This window comes from Ornithodoros turicata, unplaced genomic scaffold, assembly GCF_037126465.1.
Source record: "Ornithodoros turicata isolate Travis unplaced genomic scaffold, ASM3712646v1 Chromosome16, whole genome shotgun sequence".
NCBI lineage: Eukaryota > Metazoa > Arthropoda > Arachnida > Ixodida > Argasidae > Ornithodoros > Ornithodoros turicata.
The window spans coordinates 687179-708402 of NW_026999320.1; the positions used below are offsets into that span (position 1 = coordinate 687179).

General features: G+C 46.4%; 1 protein-coding gene and 1 long non-coding RNA gene across 2 annotated transcripts in view; one reads left to right on the top strand and one right to left on the bottom strand.

Moving 5' to 3' along the window:
- Window positions 1–21224, top strand: part of LOC135372619 (uncharacterized) — a 128712-nt gene that overhangs the window by 57878 nt on the left and 49610 nt on the right. The gene's annotated exons all lie outside the window — the stretch shown is intronic.
- On the bottom strand, window positions 13557–14529 carry LOC135372642 (uncharacterized). Its single transcript, XR_010416048.1, has 3 exons — window positions 14420–14529; window positions 13655–13816; window positions 13557–13580 (listed from the first exon to the last, which is right to left on the bottom strand). It is a non-coding gene; the product is annotated as an uncharacterized LOC135372642 (long non-coding RNA).

Here is a 21224-nt window from a genome sequence, read left to right on the forward strand (position 1 = left end):
TACTCAGTTATCGCGGCGGATCGAAGCCCCTACCCTGATCAGCTGAAGCGGAGGCAGCCTTCTCGAAGATCAAGTTGGACCTCAGCGCGCAGTTACAGCTGTACCATCCGAAGCATGGCGCTCCGACCCCCCTAATGGTGGATGCCTCCAATGTGGCCGTGGGCGCGGCTTTGCATCAGGAGTTCGACGACTCCTGGCACCCTATAGCCTTCTTCAGTAAGAAGTTGAAACCCGCTGAACAGAAATACAGCACGTTCGGCCGGGAGCTCCTTGCTGCTTACCTTGCGGTCATGCACTTTCGGCCAGAGGCTACGCACATCACCGACACAACCGCCGAAACCGAAGCCGCCACCTTCCTAAGCAGTGGATCCCCCGTTTCGGTGTGCCCTCACGAGTAACAACAGACCGAGGTCCTCAGTTTGAAAGCCGCCTTTTCACCGCCTTCACCAATCTACTTGACACCTCGCGCGTAAGAACAACTTCGCACCACCCTGCGTCGAACGGTTTGGTGGAGAGGTTTCATCGGCACCTCAAGGCTGCCTTGATGGCGCATCAGGTCCGCTCCCACTGGACAGAGGCCTTACCCCTGGTGCTTCTCGGCGTCCGTTCTGTCTTCAAGGCCGACCTTGGCTACAGTCCAGCACAGCTCGTCTACGGCTGCAGCCTGCGCCTTCCCGCCGAATTCTCCGTCGAGTCAAACTCGTCCTTCACCCCTTCCGAGCTCCTGGACCGCCTCCACGCGTCTTCGACAGCCTCCGCCCCGTACCCACCCGTGCCAACTCGTCCTACAAGCTCTACGTCCCGCAACAGCTTGCCACGGCCACTCATGTTTTCCTCCGCATCGACGGAGTTAAGCCATCCCTTGTTCGCCCCTATACTGGCACCCATGCCGTTCTCTACCGCTCTGACAAAACCTTCCGCATACTCATCAACGGACGGGAGGAGACAGTCAGCCTGGACAGGCTTAAGCCCGCCTTCCTGGATAATGCGGACCCTTCCGTCTCGTCACTCTCGGACACCACCGTCTTTGACCGTACACCTTCGCCCATCGACTGCCAGGGACGAGCACGCAAAACCGTCACCTGGTCCAATCGTTCCTGGCCGTTTCCAGCGGCGGGGGGGGGGGGCACTGTAGCGGCGCTTCCAGCCGCCGGACGAAGAAGCCGACGAGGCAGCAGCGCCACCCGGCGCGAGCTTAACATGCTGGCTCACAGCTTCTCATCCTCACGGACGTTCAGTCCAGTCCAGCCGTCAGACAGTAAACTGCTGTCCCCAACTTGGAATACTCTCTCATTCCTAATGGAGAGGAGGTGGTGTCCCTCTACATGAGGCCTGACCGGCGATGATGGAATGTCCCAGCGGGCAGACGGTCGTGGTCTCACGCTAGGGCGGTGCCGGTAGAACTGGCTAGCAGGCGCAGTGGCGAGCGCCCGCGGAGGCACTTCGTCATCGCCAACGGGCCGTCACATCGTTCTCCCCTCAGACGCGGAGTGGTGTAGAGCTAGCGGTTGAGGTCCGCGTCGGTACGTGAAGAGGAGGAAGACGGGCGACACGTCGAACAGGGACGGCTGGTCTTGCCTCTTCTGCTGAGTGGGCAGAAGTGGCGGGATGAATGGTGCGGACAAGATCTGGTCGGGAGGGTTCCAGTGGTGGGCTGGCCGAAGCGGACAGCAGGCAGGTTGGCCGATGTGATGCAGCGAGGGCGGCGACAGGACCGCGACCGGTTCGTGAGCAGTGAGCTAATGTCGCCAAGGAGTGTGCCAGGGAGGACTATCGCGAAGCACGGGGAGACCGGGAGTAGAACTGAGTGGCCTCCGTGCGGGTCCCTGTGGAACGTTGGTCCCGGTGCCTCTTGACAGCAATTGGAGGGGCTGCCAGCATCCTGTATCGAAGCCTGATGGAAGGGGAAGCGGGCAGGATTCTTGGGACTGTCCTGACGATGCGTACGGGGCAGTGCAGTCGCCAGCGGCGTAGCGTGACCGGTATGGGAGCGTGATGCTCATGAAGGTGCGCTGGGGGAAGCCCGAAGAGTGCCATCACGAAGCGTGTGCGTTGTGACGTGGAGAGTGCGACTATGGCGAAATGAGCGATGTGGATGAGCGAACCATGGTGTTGAGCGGCTGGGCGTTGCGATGAGTAAGCCGCGGTGGATTGACGTCGCCGTCTTGCGATTCCTCGGAAGAACTGTGCACCGAACTTCAGTGATGGCTTCGAATGTGGTCTTGCAGAAATTTGGGATAGTACTGGGCCGAATTGTGCCGAACATGGTGTCCATAGTTCGGGTCACGAAATGTAGAGGAGGTGGTGTCCCTCTACATGAGTCCTGATGGAATGTCCCAGAGGACAGATAGTCGTGGCCTCACGCTAGGGCGGTGCCGGTAGAACTGGCTGGCAAGCGCACTGGCGCGCGCCACCTTCTTCGGAAGCACGTCTTCGTCATCGCCCACGGGCCGCCACACCGTGATGTACAGAAAAAAAGTTCGGTCCCAATTTCGGTTCGGACACTTCTCGGATAGTTTTTTCGTGCTATGCGCTTCAGCCTTTAAGTTCCGGTGAGCTGAAAGTCAGGACACTGCGGGGAAGTATGCTGGATACGGCTTGATGAGGAAGAAAAGTATTTTGAGTATTGAGTAGCAAATACTGAAAAGTAGCTTGCAAAAACTATTGTGTAGAGTACCGAACTAACAGAAAAAGTATTTAAAGTACGGTTTTGAGTACGTAGTCAAGATACATGTCCGGGTCGAACAGGGCCAGGAGAGGAACACGAGAGGGTTTTATCCACTCTTTTTCAATGGCAAAGTTCCACTCAAAAATGTTTTCTTCACGGAGCATCGCCCGCAAAAGCTCGATGTTGCTGGACAAAGCAGGGATGTATTTTTCGAAGTAATTAATCAAGCCAAGAAATCGGCGAATATCCTTTTTACCAGACGGAAGACGAAAGTGTAAAACAGTTCTTGCGAGCTGCAGACGGTAGTATATGATCAGCTCAACAAGCCGGCAACTCACACAGTGATCTGGACGCCATTAATAAGCAATTAGAGCAATTTGGGACCCCCACAGTAATTAGGATCATTCAGTGAGTCGTTACACTGATTGGGGACCATCTAAGACGTGTCCAGACCACTGTGTAAGTGGTCGACTACTTGAGCTGATAAAAAAGAAAAAAAAATAGGCAGAAAAGAAAAAAAATAGAGTGGAGAGAAGGAGTTTAGTTGAAGATCAACGACGCCATCTTGAAGAAAGCGGAACGGAACGGTCGCTGACCATCGCTGGGCGACGGAGCACAGAGGCAGGTTGCAAAGCATCTTCAGCTGTGACCACAAGCTCTGGACATCCTGTGACGTCAGCTGTGATGTCATCATGGCATGTCTGGGCAGGTTAGGACAGCTGTGGACATGCAAGGAGAAAAACACCCGTAATACGAAGGCTGTGAAAGCAAGAGTAAATATGCTAACCATCATTAGCTAACAACAAAAAGAATCAGACACAGGAGCAAAGCAGCCCTCCACAACTGCAGTCACGGGGAGCGTACCGATGCAACTGCTCCATCCGACAGCCAGGCACAGAACTTAATCGTAATGCTTTTTTCTCCTCTATAAAGTCCTGCATCTGCACCTTCTAGCGCTTACTTTCTCAACTAATTTCATGGCAACATTATTATGAATCACGACACCGCTACTCTCGTTCCTAAGGCAGCTTTCGCGGAAGATAGAAAATTGCGGGGATGCCCTTACAGGTACAACAGCGATAACCACAGCGTCACCACCTACAGAATTCGACGGCTAACACAAGACAAGAACCACAAAAAATACCAGTCACACAACGCTAAACATGCGACAACACGAACAAAAGGCCGCTACGGGTCACTGGTAAACAAGTCTAAACATGCGCGTACAGCGAATATTCGTTACGGCGAACATGCGAGAAAAGGCTTAACACGAGCGCGGTAAAACAACGCGCAAACATCGGCAAATCACCCACCTTTTCCCCCGCGGCGACTGAGCGTCCGATCCCGACGACAGCCAGCGATCAAGTGACGCAGAGCAGGGACGACGGAGCGACGGACCGCACATCTTCACCGTACGACAGCGAGTGGCCGACTCACGCAGGCGCCACTCTACGGATGCTACGCATGCGCGCACGCTCGTAGAGCCCTCTACGCGCACCTAGCGCCACCTGCGGCGACAACAAGTGAGAAGTAACACGGCCGTACCTACGAGAGGCTAAGAGAGAACTGAACCCCTGCGCCCTCTGCAGGCCTTGCTCATTGGTCATGATTCTGAAGTCTACTTTCTGAACTAACTGAAGAATCGTTATGCCATTATTCCTATTTAAATCAAGGGTGCAGCAGCACTAGCGTCATCGTCAAGACAAGAACGTTGAACGTGAACCTTTCGTGTCCATAAAAGAAAAAATACAGAGCGTCAACAAAGCATGCAGGTTAGGACATGTCAGGAGCGCTGTTAAACGAGGAAAAATCACACAAGTGCCAGGCAACAGAGGAAAGCAAACACAGAAAAACATGTGAACGGAGTGAAAAAGACACACATCATCATCGGACGTTCACATAGACTGTATTCCCTCATTGTTCATCCCCTCGACACAAAATCCACGAGAATCGACGCACACCATACACCAGTTACGACCCATACATCCGTACCCCGTCAGAGGTAAACTGCATCCCACTGAGGCTACGCTTTCCATTAACGGCCAACGCAATTGCTAGGAACAGAACGAACGCGTCCACACCCGCCAATGTCCAAGAGAGAAGTGAATCCTAGCCAGGCTCCAACAGCTCCCCATAGAGCCCATAGTTTGAGATAATTCACACAACACTGGGCACACGACCAATGAAATTGCGACGTGGTGGATATTATGCACAACCAGTCGGCCAATCAGGAGCCTCCGTGTCTGGCTGGCTTTTCGGTCGGTCCTGGCTACCATCGACTTCTACTGGATTTCAGGCCTGCCGCCGTTACTCGGTATTCAAAATAACTAAAGCGATTTTGGGGTAAAATAAAGATTTATTTGATACAACGCACTAATTCAAAGATCTGATACACGGGTGCACTGTGCGTACAAAGCCCACTGCGTTGCTGACACACTGGGACAAAGTTCGAACATGAAGCAGAGCGAACACACCGTTCAACTCCTAATACCGAGCCAGTCTCATGAGTGCGTACCATTTCATGATGAGCATCTTCTTTCGCTGCCTGCGGTGCATCCACTATAGCGAAGCGAAAAGCGCTTGTGTGGCACGTAATCCTGTCTTTGTTGACAGTCCTCGAAGTCCAACGGCGCTCGAACTTGTTCTTCACGCTCCAACTCATGAAGCATTCCGGTACCGCAGTTGACAAATTGTTCGTGGGATAACAGTTGTGTCCAGAAACAGCACAACACGCGTAGACTCACAAGGACGAACTAATAAACCCGCGAACATATTTCTGCAAACTGTTCTGTCGATTGACACCACCGAACACAGGAGGGCGACATGCCGGCCATGCTATTTCGAAACTATGCTGAAACGGCCGAGACGCTGTACGCACATGCGCGCTACAAAATGCGATTTCAAAACGTTCTCGACCAATCGGAGCGAGCGCACAGTCTAGGCCAATGGGCTTGCAACATGGTGTATGGGCGCAGTGGTACATACTCTACAGCCGCGTCCGCGGGTACCTGAGGAGGACTGTCCTAGCGCCCTCTGCAGGCCTTGCTGGTTGGTCGTGACGTCAGCCTATTGTTTCAAGGTTACACTGTTTTTCCACTAATGCTCAACTGGACAAGGTCCACCTGAAACAATAGAGCCACAGCATGACGTCATCATCCAAGAAGGTTCAAGGGCGCGTACGCTGTAGACAGGGGACCTGTTACCTAATGAATTACTGTCCCAAGATTATTTACTTTATTCTTCTATAACGATGCATAAGAAGCAGAAAAACTATTGCAGAACATACTGCCATTCAGGGCAGCACTATCGTCAAGACAAGAATGTTTATTTTCCAAAAGAAAAACAGAATTACATGTAGAAGGAAAGCATGACTGAACAGGTCTGGGCATGTCAGGACACGTCAGAAAAAATCGCATATTTCTCAGACAAGGGGAACAAAAGCACAGAGAAACACTTGAACAAAGCAGAAAACAAACATCAAACTATTTCTAAGCACACACACATTCCTCTATTTGAAGAACAGTGCTCATCGTAAATCCTTCCAGGACAATGCACACCATCCTCCATTTTTCTATTGCTGCACTTTTTTCCAGTAACAGTCAATCCATTGCTACAGACACCTGAAACACTGTGTGAAGTCACCCAATCATGTCTGAAGAAGGCAGCGGCAAAGACAAAAATTCCCATTATTTATTGAATCGCAAGATTATTTCCTTTATCCTACTCTTAATGATATTCATTATTACAATAAAATTCAACAAAAAAGCGCTCCAGTTTTTTCTCTTCCCATTTCAGCCTTGTCATGCAGTGTAGCAGTCTCACAACCAAAATAATTAATTTACACTGAGGGTGGTGTGCTAGGAATTTCTGTCCTGCGCTCAGATGCAAGCATTTCTGCACAAATACCTATAACACCTGACTTCCTCAACACACCGTGCTCCTAATTAGGTCTAACAAACAAAAACATACAAACCCTCTTCTCACGAATTCAGCTTTACCATGCTTCTGCATAAAAGTAGTGAAAGGAGAAAAGAACCGCGAAAAATTACACGCATTGTGCTCCAATAACTGTAACTGCAAGAAACCGTAGCGCACGCTAATAAACTGAGAAAAAGACACCCTTTTCTGCTATCAGATAATTCTTGCATAATGCTACATACACAGCCGCATTGCCCTTGCGTAAAGAAAGCACAGGACAATGGCACACAAATTTGAGCAGGAAAAGGCTTAAGTCGAACCGCTCAGGAATAATAGGAGAATCACCACTTATCGCTACGAAACTCAACGGCTAGCACAACATGACACCAACAAGATACTAGCGGCGGTTAAAACTGCAACACTCCACAACAAGTCCAGACGTGCCATGATGACGTCACAAATCAGGAAAAAAGCACGCACACACACACTGCACGCACTTGTGCTCCAATAGCTGTAACTGCAAGAAACCGTAGCGCACGCTAATGAACTGAGAAAGGCACTCATTTCTGCTACTAGAAAATTATTACATAACGCGATACACACAGCTGCGTTGTCCCTGCGTAAAGAAAGCGCAAGCCAAGCGTCTGCACAAAACGAACACGGAAAATCGCTTCTACTGGGCGTTCCCGTACATCGGTACGAAGCTCATCGGCTAACACAAAACGACAACAAGATATTAGCGAAGGGTAAAAACTGCAGCAACAAAGACACTAGTGAACAAGTATAGACATGCGACATGGAATGCGAAAACACAGTTGATCGCGGAAAATGCCTAACCCTGCGGCGGATCATCATAGAGCATGCACGAGTTCATTATTCTATTTCACATAAACTAAACGGGGTTTGCTCGGAAAACGACGTACAAAGTTTCTTAGGGAGCAGAGAAATATAGGAATTTCTACTCCGTGCTCAGATACCAGCATTTCTGCTCAAAAACCCATAACTGCAAGATTCACACACACATGCACACATAAAGATACGATGATGAGATGGGGCTGATGTCGGTCAGCAGGCTGGGTGCTGCTCCAGTGCCATTTGTAGGTAGTGTGAGATGATGATGGAAATGAGGATTCAGGTGGTCAAAGCAGGGTGGAGTACTGCTTACTTCGTCAACATATCGAGCACCCAACAAAACAAACAAACAACCTCACTTCCACTGATAGAACACTATTCAGCTTTTACCAGGAGGCTTTCTTCTGCGTAAAAGTAGAGAAAATAAGAAAAAGGCCAGTGAAAAATTACACGCACTTTTTCTCGCATAGCTATAAGAGGAAAAAAGTAAAATAACGAGGCACACGCTAATAAACTGTGACAAAGACACCCATTTCTGCTATCAGATGATTGTAATACACTGATGCTATAATAATCAGATAATAATCAGATAATGCTAGATACACAATTGCATTGTCCCTGCGTGAAGAAAGCACAGAAAAAGGACACATAATTGATTTTATGCGAGAAGGAAAAGTAACTTCTTCTCGGACAGCTTAATACCATAAAGTCAGAACTTTTGCAAAGAAAACAAAGCTTGAACAGGGCTACGAACGTGACAGACACGTACTAACAAACAAACACTCCTATTCATTTTTACTGATAGAATTGGAGCTAAAGGCGTGAACCACACTACAAGAACAAAGCACACTGCTTCAGGAAAGCATATCAAATGCACCGCAAGAGGACCGGCGTCGCGCATTCATAAAATAGCCTACCCAAAAAACAAAAAAAAAAAACCAGGTTCGCGGGGCAATTCCATTAAAAACGCTCGGCCTATCCTACAGGTAGCAATGCAAACGCGACTACCCTTATTTTTTAAACCACTATTTCACGCAATAGTACATAAATGGATCGCTCGTGTCACACAAAAAGGCAAACACATAACACTTACCTGTCAAGTGAGGTCCCTGCTTCAGAAAAGCGCGCGCGCGCACACTCACATTTTCACTCACAAACAGTCTATTTTCACAACAACACAAATCCATATTATTCCACAGGTGAATAATTATCCTACCATCGTCAAACGACGGTACAGACATGTATGCGAACGCAAAACAATAGGTCTTCGTTCCGGTTGTAATAGGATATCGCCACTCGGCCGGCGCGAACCAAAAAAAAAAAAAAAGGAATGCATGTTCGCTATACATCCACGAGAAAATGGTACCGGCTGACCTTACACACCCGAAGCCTTTTCTGAATCCATTCTGCTGGCGCTGGAAGAAAATATTTATTGCGAGGTCTACACTAAAATGTCACAATGCACTACAATGTCAGCTCTCTGCGTCTGGTTAAGTGATAAAACGGTGTACCCGTTCGGGGAATCGCGTAACGGACCGCGAGGTCGCGCGTCCAAACCGCGAGAACGCGGTCGCGTTCCGCTCCCACGGGCAAACGAATCGCGCGCGTCACGTGTCCAAACCGCGAGAAGGGGCCCGCGCGCCTCGCGTGGGGCGCGGTTCGAGGGCACTGTTGTAGCACTTAAACATCACCTTGCTTTACGCATTATGCAATAATTTTCTGATAGCACAAATGAGTGTCTTTTTCTCAGTTGATTAGCGTGCGCTACGGTTTCCTGCAGTTTCAGCTATTGGAGCACAAGTGCGTGCAGTGTGTGTGTGTGTGTTCTTTTTTCCTGATTTCTGACGTCATCATGGCATGTCTGGATTTGTTTAGCATGTATTTTGTTGGTGTCATGTTGTGCTAGCCGTTGAGTTTCGTAGAGATAAGCGATGATTCTCCTATTATTAATGAGCGGTTCGAGTTAAAGCTTTTTCCGTGCTGACTTAAGGATATTTGTGTGCCATTGCCCTGTGCTTTCTTTACGCAAGGGCAATGCGGCTGTGTATTCGGATGGGACGCGGTGATGATGACGGATGCTGTGTATGTAGCATTATGCAAGAATTATCTGATAGCAGAAATGGGTGTCTTTTTCTCAGTTTATTAGCGCGCGCTAAGGTTTCAATGCCTGTAATTTTTCCCGGTTATTTTCTCCTTTCACTACTTTTATGCAGAAGCATGGTAAAGCTGAATTCGTGAGAAGAGGGTTTGTATGTTTTTGTTCGTTAGTTGTAATTAGGAGCAGGCTGTTATAGGTATTTGTGCAGAAATGCTTGCATCTGAGCGCAGGACAAATTCCTAGCACGCCACCCTCATTGTAAATTATTTTGGTTGTGAGACTGCCTCACTGCATGACAAGGCTGAAATGGGAACAGAGAAAAAATTTGAGCGCGTTTTTTGTTGAATTTTAATGTAAGAATGAATATCATTAAGAGTAGGACAAAGGAAATAATCTTGCGATTCAATAAATAATGGGAGTTTTTGTCTTTGCCGCTGCCTTCTTCAGACAGGATGGTGTGACGTCACGCAGTGTTTCAGGTGTCTATAGCAATGCATTGACCGTTACTGGAAAAAAGTGTAGCAATAGAAAAATGGAGGATGGTGTGCATTCTCCTGGAGGGATTTAAGATGGGCACTGTTCTTCGAATAAAAGGAATGTGTATGTGCTTAGAAATTGATTGATATTGGCTTTCTGCCTTGTTCAAGTGTTTCCTGCGCTTTTGTTCCCCTTGTTGTCTGACAAACATGCGATTTTTCATGACGTGTCCTGACATGCCCAGAACTGTTCAGTCATGCTTTCCTTGATTCTTGGAACATTCTTGTCTTGACGATAGCGCTGCCCTGCATGGCAGTATTTTCTGCTATAGTTTTTCTGCTTCTTATGCAATCGTTGTAGAAGATAATCTTGGGATAGTGATTCATTAAGTAACAGGTCCCTGTCTATAGCGTACGCGCCCTTGAACCGTACAGATGCATTCTTGGGTGATGACGTCATGCTGTGGCTTTGTTTTGAGGTGGACCTTGTCCAGTTGAGCATTACTGAAAAAAAAAACAGTGTAGCCCTGTGGCCTGGCTGACATCACGACCAATGAGCAAGGCCTGCAGAGGGCGCTAGGATTCACTTGTCTCTTGGACATTAGCGGGTGTGGACGCGTTAATTCTGTTCCTAGTAATTGCGTTGGCCGTAAGTGGAAAAGCGTAGCCTCGATGGGATTCAGCTTACCTGTGACGGGGTACGGATGTATGGTTCGTCACTGGTGTATGGTGTGCGACGATTCTTGTGGATTTTGTGTCGAGGGAACCATGAGGGAATGCAGTGTACATGAACGTCCGCCCTATTGAAAAAAGTCATATGCACTATACGACGATACGCAATTATGGTTCAAGAGCCTGTATACGCATATGCATGTGGATGCATATACATGCGTATACTGTACGCAGGTTCATATCCATATACAAGCATACGCATATATTATATGTATATGCATATGAGCATGCGTACAGCGTGTAATGCTGCATATATGTGCATGCATATGCAGATATGTGTACATATAACTCAAAGCATGCAAATACTGTGTGCTCGCATACATATACATGCTTACATGCAACTGAATGATCCACAAGTGTTTTAAAGACAGAAGCAATATATTTCATTTCAAGAACAGATTTAGTTCATTTCAGCATTGTCTTGCCGAGTCTCTTTGTTGATCCTCCCTCTTGCGCTTTGATGTCCCTGGAGAAGTGACGCCAGGTGCCTGTTCATTGCACCAAGGCGTTTTTTCCACATCTCGGAACCCTCAGGGTCGGTCCTTTCGATGTAGACCTTGAAGGCACCTGAAAATGAACACTGCATAAAATGCATTGCTCATTGACCACGAAGATCGGGAAGTTTCCCAACCTGAAGTGTGAAAGCGAGAAAAAAGTATAGGTAAAAGTGATGCGTGTGGGCCGGTTGTCCCAGAGGTGGCCATATCCTTCTAGTACTTACTTCCTAACGGATAAAGTAACACTTACCCTCCAGGGCGTCCTTCTTTTCTGGCGTCATTGCCGGCTTGGGTAGTCGGCCCTCCTTGCTGTACCGCTTGCAAGGGGCACCTGTTACGCTCCTGTGGAGCAGTGCTTCCTCGGACCACAGGAGGCGTGCAAAATCCTTACAAAATCGTCCATCTGACGGTCTCTTCATGACATCTAAATACTTCCTCTTCTCAGTGCTGACGCCGTGGCCCAAATCAATCTGCAAGTTTCACAAAGAATTGTAAGAGCATCTAATTTTGAAGTCCTCACCATTCATTTCAATATACTTCAGCGTTGTTCTGTTATCTGATTAGCACTCACAGAAGTCTATGCACTTTACTCTATAAACATTTGTCATATGAAGCGGTAATACACTTCTAGTACTGCAATTCAGACACTCGCATTGATGACAGGAGGAGCCACCAAAATAGAGAATTAGTTGTTAAAACAAGCCTCATGTGTGCGGAACCGAGGAATTATTAGAAATGCTGCATTTGCCGAGAAAGCAGTACACACAGAGTGTAATATAGCGGAAAATACTGTCACTCTCTCATGCAGCCAGTTCCTCAAAGCAAGGACCGCTCCCGCTTTGTATGTGATTGCATCGCATAATGCCGCACTGCAGCTAACTTCAAAACACAATATTATCTGCTATCCTACAAATAGCTACAGTCAAACCTCATTACAATGAAACGTGATATAACGAAATTCGCGGTAGAACGAAATAATTTGGATTCTGTGGCAGGCGGCCATAGAGATCAATGTATTTTAACTCCCGCTACAATGAAACACTTTAGCCCTCACCTCGATACAGCAAAAGAACAAGATAAGGTTTATGGCCCAAAAGCCGACTTTAGTGTCACAAAAACAAATGGCGCAAGCAGCATCCTCCCGCTCAACGAAAGGTGGCGCGAACGACTAGGGTGGGGAGGAATCCGGTGCCTACAAAAAGAAGTCTGAATCATTGGAAGGTTATGAATTTTCCTTCCTGTCCGGTTGCAGCCAAGAACAGGACGAAGGTAAAGAGCATAAGACGCAAGGCACCATCACGTGAGTGTGGGGGAAACTTCAATTTTGTGGCACCGTAAGTGACGAAATCAGCCTAGATGATTTTCCTGATGGGGACAAACACGCTGTAGCAACGAAAGACGCACTACCATAGACGTAGGACGTTTGCGGGATCGCAACCCGATATGGAAAGAGCTGCAGAGGCATTGGCACCGTACGAACCGCGTCTTTTAGGCACTACGCAGACGAGTATAACTGGCTATTTCACGCAAGCATAAAACGCTGTAGGTGTCCTGTGACGTTCTATTTGTAGTTGTCATTTTTTACGAAAAACTTTTCCACGTCGTAGCAGGAGTTATCGACGCCTATGTACAGAATGAACCCTCGTAAAGGTCCAGGTCCGTGACCTTCTATTCGATACGACGAAAGAAATTGCGGTCCCCATGAGTTTCGTTATATCGAGGTTCGACTGCACTTCTTCAAGCATACCATCTCCGGAGGAGGCGTCATGTTCAACACAGCAGCAATTTCCTCCTGGTCTCCTGGAGGCAGCTGTGCTTGATTGGTTGTGCCAGGCTTTGCTGTTTTGTCCTCTGTGCATGAGCTTCGTTGCTCTTCTGCGACAGGCTCATTGGGATGCTCCATTGAATAGAATGCAGGGGGGAAAGGTCAATTTTACATTTGAAAATCAGCACGTAACAGGAATTGCAGGACTTGATATATTGCAAAATAATGACAATAAAAAAGAAGATTAATTTAGACTGAAAATCAAGGATTTCATCATTGCCAATATATTTTTTGCAGCTTTTAGAATCAAGAGGTTTCTGTTCATAGATGTCATTATTTTTTGACCAAGTGAACAAGCCAATTCAAACCTTTTCTGGGGTGGCCTTTTCTTGTGGTGAATGCAGTACTGGGTGCTGCATCGAAGAAAGACACACAGGTGTAAGTGGGGCTTCAGCTTGCAGAGGTGTGTCCTGAGCTTGTGGAGGCCGGCACTGAGATCGTTGAAGTGAGGCCTGAGCTCGCTGGATCGGGACCTGAGCCCGCAGGAATGGTTCCTGGTCCAGCACATCGACCCCTAAACACAGTGTTATGAATACACAACATTCGTGTATGCCGATTCAAACATGATGAAGAAAGTCTTGTACATACTCTTCGGTCTCGCCAGTTCCGCTAGCAGAGACCGCTGCACTTCATGGCACAGCGCCCTTTCCTCCTCAAGCTGCTTTCGGAGGCTCTTTATTTCCCCCTTGAGGACACGAATCTTTTCTTGTGCATCAAGCAGATACTGTTCTGGTACAACTGCACCGTCATCTAGAAGGTAAAGTGGACATATTCCTTTATTGTTTTCTTTCCACTTTCTTCAATCAAAACAGCATACAACCTAACAATACTGTCAGAGAAGACGTTAAGGGTAGATTCACACGATGCAACTTTTTGCTGCAACTCAGTTGCTGCTAGTTGCACACAACTGAGGTTGCACCAAATAGGTCCTTTTCATACAGCGAGCAACTCGGAAAGCCATAGTGGTCACCGAGCTAGCCAGATGGCGAGAAAAAAAAAATGTCATTTCATTGTGACTTCCACTTGTTACAATTTCAATATGTTGCGACTTTGATAATTTTGCATAATTTGTGCTGGACAGTGGGAATTTCATAGTCTTGTGTACTGCCACTGCAGTAACTGACACACTGAAGTATTCCTGATTGGCCACGCTTGTCAAGAGGAGCCATGTGTTTGACAGGTTGCACCTAGAGCTGCAGGAGAAATTGCTCGTGAAGCAATTGGCTCTGAAGTTCCTGCAACTCGGGTTGCGGAACTAATGCTTCACCGTTAAGGTTCACCGATATCCAGGTTCTTTGAGTACGAACGAGATTAGCCTGTCGTACCACATATACATAAAACTGCCCACCGTACCATCTGATATATCCGATTCAGAGCTCGGTAGCCTCGTCCTGGACTTCTTCTTCATAACCTTTGAATGCTGCAATCGCAGCACTTCCTTAACCATATTCTTTTTTCCCTGTTCAGTATCCTGTGTCTTTGTTCGTTTAAAAGCAGCCTTGGCAATGTCCTGGCATGTTTTTTTCGGGGGAGGTGCTGAGGAGACCTAATACAAAGAAAAGTTCCAGAACATGTAAAACCAAGTTGCAAGAACAGTGTACTGCATTAGCAGCTGCAACAAGTGCATGAATTATGTTAACTGAGCCTATTGACGCACTTGTTGCAGGTGTTTTGCAGCCTGTTAGTTAGGTAAATAAAAATATGCAAGAATACTAAAAAGGCAACACATTAATACCTAAACAGCATATTCCTGCAGGAAGAACTGCAGGAATATTAACTGTCATAACCAATAACAAGTAAATTTTGTTAAGTACATTACCATGGCATCTAGGTCACTGTCCTTGAAAACCCTTGGAATTGCTTTCCTTGCAGTGCCTAGCTGTTCATACAGGTCATCCAGCGAACCTAAACAAAATCAGAGTTATTATCCAAGGTGCAGCAAATGTTCTATCGTGTGAATCAACCCTTACTGCTCATACGCTGTAATCCGATACGCTAAAACCGTTGCTGGCTAAGAGTTAGGATTACAGCAGAGGCGAATGAAGTTGAGTTAATATATACATATATATATATATATATATATATATATATATATTTATATATAATTTGTCTTTTCTGTTCACGTTACCAGCTACCCTAGCTATCCACAGCTATCCACGTGCAAATATACTTACCAGCAAGATACTGCACGGTGCCCGGGTAGTAGTTCGCTGCTGAACCGTCTTTGTCGGCCCAAAAGACCTGTTTAACATCAGTTGCACTGAAGTCTTTCGCGTCGCTCGGGTGAAAACGCTTGATTAGTGATATTGGCACTATCGCCGCGGCGCCATCGGCATACTTTACAAAAGCGTACATGACCACCAATGCCCAGAAAACACGCTATCAGAGTGACACTAGATCTCGCTTGTTAGGAGATGAAACGCACCACACATGTGACAGGCGTGCAACGTGCTACACGGTAAGCTCGGCCACCCACGCAAAACAAAGAAAATAGAGAACTGTGATGACGATGTTGATGCGAATGCCTGCTCCAGTACTCACACTGCCGTTGTAATATGTTTGTGCCATCAGGCGAAACTATTTACACTATTACACTACACAATTACACTACTCCATACAATACACAAGTTTTCCAGTGTATGATTAAAGCCATAGCCAAAGGCCTGTTAAGAAATGTTAAAACTAAAAACACCAATTTGAACTCGCAAAGAATATTCCATGCTAATATGCTAATATGTGACACAAACAGTTTTTGTGCTATTTCATAATTCAGTGTTTTGTTTCAACGGTCTTTAAATTGCATGCAAACCTGCAATTGATTTTGTTTATTGAGCTTTGTTCTTGTCGCTTGGTGTCGACAGGCTTATAGCGCTCGCTGTGTGGATTGCATTCGCAAATATCCAAGCGAAGTCAGCGTTCAATCCGCTGGCGCACGTTAGAAGTTTGAATGGTTTCACGTTGGTTTACGTGCGTGTGACAGCACTTTTTAGTCATCGTCCCTCCACGAGCAAAAAATGGAAGACGACGGGGATCCGTCAATGCAACGCTCTTTGGAGGAACCCGCTCCGCGGAAGCCATCGAGCGCACGGAAGAGAAAAATGTATCTGTATCCTGGAATGCCGTACAATGTTCCGAATACTACGAAGCGCCGTCAAGAAAAGCAAAGCAGTGCTGCAGTAGCCGGTGTCAGTGACTGTCACCCACAACCCGCAGGTTCCGATCATACAGGCCATGATACACTATCGGCGGCACCAACAACACCATCGCAAAGTTCTTTGGAAGCAAGCGTTTCTGATCTTTCCCCGGCTGTGTCTCTCTCCTCTGCGGAGACTCATCATTCAGACATTTGCGGTACAGGGGACGATATCGTATACACGGCAGGTACAAGCGTCCCTAGCGTGGGCAACGTTGACTTGGATGTGCCTGGCATCTCCTACGATGCCGACCTACGATGCGATCCTACGACGGTGAGTTCGAGGTACCGTCCGGTGAAACGCTGTTCTCATTTGTCGACGACGGGAACGATTTTGCATCACGGTGCGCTGCACATTTCGGTGACGAGAAGTTGCCGAATTCGACAACAACGATAGCCGCGGGTGTGGTGATGATAGCTGCTTTCGCGTTGTCCAAAAACCTTACATGGACTGATTTGGACGAGCTATTGAAGCTCATCAACAAACTGTTTGCGCAAGCAGCAGTACCTGGAAGCAAATACCTTTTTCGAAAGCTCTGGGCCTCGCGAATTAAGCCTGCAACTAAGAATTACTACATGTGCAAAGAGTGCGGAACATTGCTCTCTACAACAGATGCTGAGCTGGTGTGCAGCAGCTGTAACAAAAGCTGCAGTGTAAAAGAAGCGGAAAAGTCAGACAGTTATTTCACTCTGATGGACTTGAAAGAGCAAGTGAAACATGTCATAAAAACAAACAAATGTGACTTAAGCAACAACATCGACCGCATTGAAGCTTCCCCAACGGACTCTCCGATAAGTGACGTTACATCGGCAGGCATTTACAAAAGCTTGCAGCAGAATGGTGTTGTAAAGCCAGGTGACCTTACATTGACTATAAATACTGATGGTAGCCCTGTTTTCCATCCGTCAATGAACTGCCACCAAAAGCCAGGTTCCGTGCAACCACACTAGCTGGTTTATGGTTTGGCAGGAAAAAGCCAGACATGTCTCTCTTCATGAAAGAGTTTGCATTAGAGGCAAATGCCATTGGACTGATCAACTGGACACATAGCAACAAGACGTAGTGCTCTAGTGTGCACGTCATTGGCTGCAGCGTTGACTCACCAGCGCGAGCTGCGGTCCAAAATCATGTTTTGTATGCTGGCTATTTTGGTTGCCGTTGGTGTGTGATTCGAGGCCAATACATCGATGGTGAGTAATCCGTATTCTAGTCTGATTAACATTGATAAAACATTGTTTTTTAACATCCATGTACTTGAGTGCTTGCTATAATCAGGAAATTGAAGTGACATAAACTGAAAATATTCCTTTCACATGACATGTTCGCTACATTGCATCTGAGGACGAGCGACCAGAAATGCGCACAGCTGAACGCACAACTCGGAACGCAGAGATTGCTGCACGACTGTCTGCCAGGGCTGGTCATTGCGTCCCAGTTGAAGGTGTCAAGGGGCCGTCATCACTCTCCTTACTTCCACATTTTGATCCAGTTTGGGGATATTCTGTAGACTACATGCACTGTATGCAGGAGTGAGCAGGCAGTTTACAGAACTTCTCTTATCATCGTCAAGTTATGACAAAAGGTTCTACATTGGTAAGTCATAAGTGTAATATTAAGACGTTGAAGAAAGCAGGCACAAAGCAGGCATTGGGATAGATTGAGAAGTTACCCGTCAAAAAGAACTCGTTACAAGTTAAGTTACTGTGTGCAAAATGTAACTAAGTTAGTAACGAAGTTCTTCCGCCTGAAATGTAACTCGCAGTTACTGAGTTACTTCGAGCACAAAATAGCACTATGCAGGTGCAGCGCGCATGAGCAGTTGAGTTAGACCTTGAGTTGCCTGCGGAGGAGTGCAACACGCTTAAATGGTTTTTGTTTATGTCCAACAATTCACCGCTCCCGGTTTGTAAACGTATGATGCCATAGTGTTTGAGAGCGCCACAAATTTGGTATAATTGAACTACGCTCGAAGATAGAGGTGAACAAGGTCACGCCCGAAAGCCACACCCAAGCATGGAACCCCCCTCCCGAGTGGGACCTGCCTCTTTTTATTTCGTCCAAACATCACTATGGTGGCTCTTTTCCTGCTATGCAGGCCGGAGCCACATTAAAGTTAACGACACATCAAATAGTGGCAGATACCCTTGGCATACAAAGGCGCCAAAATAATACTGATGGCTCGTCTTTGCACACAGCAGCTTTGCATATGTGCATGAGTGCGTCATACGTACAAATAGCAGTGCTCACTGATGTGTCATACTTTGCACAAAACTGGGGCATGGCTTCATTTTGATATACCTTCCATATTATCTGCAATGTCGACATTCCCAGTCTTTGAAGCTAGATAATTTGCTGTTCTTTCTGCAATCTGACAGCTATAGCCACAGGCACTTTATTGCACTGCCAAAAAGTGTGTTGTGTACAAAGACTGATCAAGCATCAGCAAACCAACTAAAACGCCAGAAACGATATTCGATAATGCATTTCTGAAAACTGAGAAAAGCTGCATCCATGCTGTCATCAACCATAATTTTTTTCTTTTCTTGCTTAATGCCAGAGAGTACTGCAAGTGTGGAGAGAATAGACAAACGGCTTCTAAGCATTTCACCTCCTCACTGCTTCACTCGGCTACCAAGGTCTGTGAGAGAGCGTTCCAACTGGAAGGCAAGTGAATGGAAGAATTGGATTCTCTACTACTTCCTCCTATGTACTGCTGATATACTTCCACTGCGATACTGGAGGCACATGTGCCAATTTTCTGAGGCACTTCATATTCTCCTGTCAACTGAGTTGACTGAGAACATGGTTAAAAAGGCAGGTAAGTCGTAGCAATGTCCTCCGTTCCTCATTCATCCACGATTGAAGCACTGCATGGTGCACTTATCATAGTAAAGTACATTAAATATACGGTGAAACCACCCTTAGCGAACACCTCTCATGTACAGACATTGTTCTCTGCCAAATTCAATGCTTTTTCATGATTGACTCACCACTGTATAGCGGACTCTCCAACGTGCAGTGTGTGTTGGTGGTGCTCTTTAAAAAAATTGCTTAATGGTGGATCATACGGAACACTGCTTTATTCCTGATATACAATCTATGTGCTATATTTCTTTTTAGACCATCTTCTGTCAGAGTTTGTATGTCACGTTCCAACCCTGTATGGGGAGAGCAGCGTGACATTTAATGTACACCAACTGCAACACCTGGCTTCAACTGCTAGAAACCTTGGCCCACTTTGGGCAAATTCAGCATTTAGCTTCGAGAGTGGCAACGGACGTCTCCTGAAGCAGATAACAGCAGCAAAAGGCGTGCCACACCAAGTGATTGAACGAGTGATCATCTCCCAGGATTTGCACGAAGTGCTGTCATCAGAACAGCTTCCTCCTGATGCATCCTCGTACTGTAAAGGCTTGTTGGGCTGTGAACCTATCCAGAATGCTGTGTCTGTGGGGAATGTGTGTCTTCTAGGAAAAGGGAAATTCGTTTCGACTTTCACATCTCATGAACAGACCGCTCTTGCAGAAGTTCTGGGTGAGTGCCCCACAAGTGCTCTTGAGTACAAACGCTTTATAACTGGTGGGGAAGTATTCCACACAGTGAGCTATGCCGCATCAATGAGAAGAAACTGTTCTGCAATAGTTTGCAGTGATGATGCATCATATTGCATCTTGCGGGTTCTTAAAGTGGCTTGTGAGGAACATGAAAGATGTGTACTGCTGTGCAAGCCGGTCAACGAAACTGAGAGTGTGCTACCATTGCCGCAGCATATTACAGAGTGCTTTCTTTCGCCCCTACGTGACATGAAATGTGTAAATGCCAATGATATAGTTTCTCCGTGCCTTTTCGTAAACTTCAAGTACGAAGGAGTGACATAGTTGTGCCACCTCCCAAACACAATTGAGAGAGACTAGCATACGTTTTTACTTGGATTGTGCTGTAATAGAAGTCATCAGGTGGCAGCTATTTTTCTTCTTGTTTGGTGGGGGTGTCAGTATGTATAATTTCGTATAGTGACAGTAAGTTGTATGACAGTTGCGACTGAAAGTGGCAGTGACTGTAGACATAGTACTGTGTGCTGAAAAATCTTTTGGATATTAATAGCGGTAAAACCCTGTTGCTGAAGAGACGAGCTGGGACGGCACAAGCACACAGCACCAACTGGCAAGCAGTGTTTATTGAAGACGACAGCTGCTCTTTTAACCAAGGCCAAGGAGTGTTCGCTAATGCAATTCCAGGATCCTTGCTTTGGCAAAGTGCTGCCATTTTTACCTGCTATAAGCATGGAATGCATACTAAATGCACGGAATAAAACCCCGGCACGGGGGTTTTGCTGCTTTTAATGTAAAGAACCAAACTGCCCAATTTCTTACCAGTCTTATTCTTTACCAGCTGTCCATCCGAGCGCACTTGTAAATCTGGCTAATAATTAGAGCCTGAAGTTTCAGGGTTTAACCCGATTCTTTCCAGAATTTGCACCCCGAATTAGCATAAATTTAGAGCGCACGTTTATTTACCCTATTTTTGCCTCCCGAATTTAGAAAAAAATATTTCCCAAAAAGCAGGCTCTACTTCAGAAAAATTGCACAATATTGTGTTGAGATTCTGGCCTGACAAGGCTGCCTAGCAGTACATCAATCATATTTCAATCACATTTCTTATTTCCTTGCTTGACACCGTGTGACATTGATAGAAGTTCTTTACATTAAAAAATACATCGCACGCAAATGTTGAAACCAGAGACTGATGTCACTTCTTCTCAGTGTACAATAATAATAATAATAATAATAATAAAAGAAAAGGCATGCTGGCTTTGTACAGGAGGCTTTTCAAAAAGAAACTGCACCCAAGCTGTACACAAATTCATCAAGATTTAGGGTACACAAACAAACATCATTGTGTTCTTCATATATATATATATATATATATATATATGTACATCATATATATACATCATATATATA